At 39.7% G+C, this 4,146-nt stretch overlaps 1 non-coding gene across 1 annotated transcript; it reads right to left on the bottom strand.

Annotated features, from left to right (window-relative positions):
* Positions 1-3,817: 3,817 nt before the first annotated feature.
* On the bottom strand, positions 3,818-3,921 carry LOC148571562 (small nucleolar RNA R71). The gene has a single exon (XR_015908432.1). It is a non-coding gene; the product is annotated as a small nucleolar RNA R71 (small nucleolar RNA).
* Between the last annotated feature and the right edge of the window lie 225 nt (positions 3,922-4,146).

Raw genomic sequence — 4,146 nt, 5'->3', positions numbered from 1 at the left:
ATTGTGACATGTAATCCTACCAAATTGTGGTTCATGAAACTGTGTGGTATAATCAGTGATCGAGCATCATCTCTTCTTATGAACATTTAAACCAAGGGATTGGGAATTTGTTTGTTTTTAGAGAGAATTGGTGAGCCAAGGGATTGGGATCCAATCATATAAGATTGCCAAGCAAAATTCAATGAATGCATTGGTTGAGGAAGGGATAAAAGTTGTTTTGATTCGGAGATCTCAATATCTCCTAACACCCAATGAACTCCCCATTTCTGATTTACCACTTTCTCTTTACATTCTGCAATTAAATTCATGCAATCACCCCATCCCTTTTAATTTCAGCAATTTAGCTTCTCGCTCTTTAATTCATGCAATTTTACATTCCGCAATTCTCATCTAAATCTTGATTCCGCTCAACTAGAACATACTTCTAATCCGAATTGCTCACTCAACCAATCCTTGTGGGATTCGACCTCACTCTATTGTGAGTTTTTACTTGACGATAACCGGTGCACTTTCCGGAAGGAATTTTGCCGATCGTGCAATTTCCTAAATCGTAGCATATCAAGTTTATGCACATCAAGTTTATGGCGCCGTTGCCGGGGATTGGTTTTCGATTGACAATTCTCAAATTGGAAGTTAACTAGATTGAGCATTTTTTTTGTTTTGATAATTTAGTTCAAGTTACTTGTTGAATTTTAACTTCTGCACTCTGTTACTTGTTTTCTTTCTTTATGCCTTTAAATTCAAGCAACTAACTCACTGACCCACTAACTATTTGAATTAATTCCTCAACTGCTCTAACCATACTCTTCCATTAACCAAGAGTATTTCACTTGTTTGGTGCCTGTGCTGTGTTCTTGTATGACAGGTAGGAGAGGAGAGACATCAACTCCTCCATATACCGAACCAGAGAGGACCCTTCATAGACTTAGAAGGGAAGCAAGAGGGAAGAGAGTACTGAGAGAAGAGGAATCTGAAGGAGAATCTGAGGACAATTTTGAGGAAGCTTTAGATCTCAACATGGATAGAGAAGTTCACAACCATGAGAGGGCTGATGGAAACAATGCCATTCTTGAGAGGAGGGTTCTTGGTTCATACATAAACCCAACCTCTGGGAATTGTGGTAGCAGCATTCAGAAACCACCCATTGATGCCAAGGCATCTTAGGCTAGTTTCACTAGCCTTTTTCTTTTATTTTTAGTTGTTTTATGCATTTTCTTGAGCCTTAAGTAATCATTTTGGGCCAAATAGTCATGCTTGTCTTAAATCATTCAACATGAAGATTTTGATGCAAATTCCATGAGTTTTTAGTTATATTCCTTGAAAGCTATGAATGGAAAAATTCTCATGAATTTTTGCAAGACTTTGATGCAATTGTTTGGATGATTTCAGGGAAGAAGAGGCTAGGCAAGGAAGCAACAAAATCAATAAAGGAAGCTTGAATATCACATGTGGAGTTTAAGTTCCAGTTTAAGCTTAAACTGGAACTTAAACTACCAAGCCATATAATGCTGGAATTGAAGTTTAACCTCCAGTTTAACCTTAAACTGGAGGTTAAACGCCAGAATGAAAAGTCTCACCAAAGAAGCATTCCACGTTTAACCTCCAGTTTGACCTCAAACTGGAGGTTAAACGCCAGAATGATAATGCCACTCAGGAAGGAGTTCCACGTTTAACCTCCAGTTTAACCTTAAACTGGAGGTTAAACGCCAGAATGGGAAAAGCACCAGGGAGCCATTTTCCACGTTTAAGCTCCAGTTTGACCTCAAACTGGAGCTTAAACGTGTTCGACCAAGTTTTCTCCTCCAGGGTTGCTCTCTCCATTTCCACGTTTAAGCTCCAGTTTGACCTCAAACTGGAGCTTAAACGTGTTCGACCTCCAGGGCTACCTTTTCCATTTCCACGTTTAAGCTTCAGTTTAACCTTAAACTGAAGCTTAAACGTGTTATATGGAACAGCTTGACCATGCCTTCTTCAAACATAAATAACTTGAGCTACAAAACTCCAAATGAGGTGATTCAAAATGCATTGGAAAGAAGACATCTAGAGCTTTCCAAGCATATATGGCATGCATGGTGGATACTAAAAATTGAGGGAGAAAACAGCCCCGTAATGTGCATAGAAGAGCATAGTACCAACATGCAATCAGGCCAGCTGACCTCTTCACCTTCCATGGAGTATAACTCGAGTTGTAGAGATCCAATTGAGGTGCTTCCAGTTGCGTTAGAAAGCTGAAATCCATAGCTTTCCAAAGAGGTATAATAGTCTATATTTGGCATCAAATTGGCAAGGTTGACAAGAGAACAAAGTGACGACTCAAGAAAGGGGGTGCAACATTTGAGTGTAGTTTAATGGATCATTATCCTTTTTGGATCAATTATGTCACTCAGCCCTTCAAGCAAGCAAGGCCCATCAACAACACCAAATCAAGGCCACAAGAATCATCTATAATAGTTTATTTTCATTTGATTGTAATTTCCTTTGAATTTCATTTTCATTTTGTAATTTAGGGAGCCTATTTAAAGGCCTTAGTTTCTGCATTTGAGGGGGGGGGGATTGAAGGGGAATCCAGCCCCTGAGAGGGGACTTTTACACGGGGAACTTTGGATGATTTTCTTTGAGTTGTGTAATTGAATTCAGAGCTATGACTCACTAAACCCCTTTCATTGGGTTAGGGAGCTCTATTGTAATTCAATGAATCAATAATAGTTTATCTTCTTCTTCAATCTTTTCTCTTGAATTTTGTTAGAAAGCTTCTCGATCTAATTCCATTGGGTAGTTGTCTTGGGAAAGAAACTACCCATAATTGGAATCCTTCGGAACCTTGGGAAAGGAATGGAGGATTCATGCTAGAGAAGCTTTCTCACAGTGAATTGGATTGGGGTTTGGATGGATATTGTGACATGTAATCCTACCAAATTGTGGTTCATGAAACTGTGTGGTATAATCAGTGATCGAGCATCATCTCTTCTTATGAACATTTAAACCAAGGGATTGGGAATTTGTTTGTTTTTAGAGAGAATTGGTGAGCCAAGGGATTGGGATCCAATCATATAAGATTGCCAAGCAAAATTCAATGAATGCATTGGTTGAGGAAGAGATATACATGTTTTGATTCGGAGATCTCAATATCTCCTAAACCCAATGAATTCCCCATTTCTGATTTCCACTTTCTCTTTACATTCTGCAACTCAATTCATGCAATCACCCCCATTCCCTTTTAATTTCAGCAATTTAGTTTCTGCTCTTTAATTCATGCAATTTAAGATTCCGCCATTTCAATTTCTTGTCATTTACTTTTCCCGCCAATTTTACATTCCGCAATTCTCATCTCAATTTTGATTCCGCTCAACTAGAACACACTTCTAATCCGAATTGCTCACTCAACCAATCCTTGTGGGATTCGACCTCACTCTATTGTGAGTTTTTACTTGACGATAACCGGTGCACTTGCCGGAAGGAATTTTGCCGATCGTGCAATTTCCTAAATCGTAGCATAACTAGTTTATGCGCATCACCCATTCAGGCCAACAATTTTGAACTCAAACCACAGCTAATATCACTTGTGGAGGATCATTGTTCATTTGGTGGGAGTGCTAATGAAGATCCAAACCAACATCTCACAAAATTCCTGAGAATTTGCGACACTGTGAAGTCCAATGGAGTCCAGGAAGATACCTATAAACTGCTCTTGTTCCCATTTTCACTTAGGGACAAGGCTGCTAAGTGGCTGGAATCATTCCCAAGGGGGAGCCTAACAACCTGGGATGAGGTGGAAAGCAAGTTTCTGGCACGTTTCTACCCCCCACAAAAGGTCAATAGGCTTCGATCTGAGGTTCAGACTTTTAGACAACAAGATGGTGAAACTCTCTACGAGGCATGGGAGAGGTTCAAGGATTTGACAAGGAAATGCCCACCAGACATGTTCCATGACTGGGTGCAATTGCATATTTTCTATGAGGGACTTTCTTATGAATCAAGGAAGGCTGTAGACCATTCATCAGGAGGTTCATTGAACAGGAAAAAGACTGTGGAAGAAGCCATTGAAGTGATTGAGACAGTGGCTGAGAATGAGTACTACTATGCTTCAGAGAGACACAACACTAAGGGAGTCATGGAGCTGAACCATGTTGATACAATTTTAGCCCA

This window comes from Arachis ipaensis, chromosome B3 (assembly GCF_059453495.1).
Source record: "Arachis ipaensis isolate K30076 ecotype BB chromosome B3, ASM5945349v1, whole genome shotgun sequence".
Taxonomy (NCBI): domain Eukaryota; kingdom Viridiplantae; phylum Streptophyta; class Magnoliopsida; order Fabales; family Fabaceae; genus Arachis; species Arachis ipaensis.
This window is presented reverse-complemented; position numbering and strand designations above follow the sequence as displayed.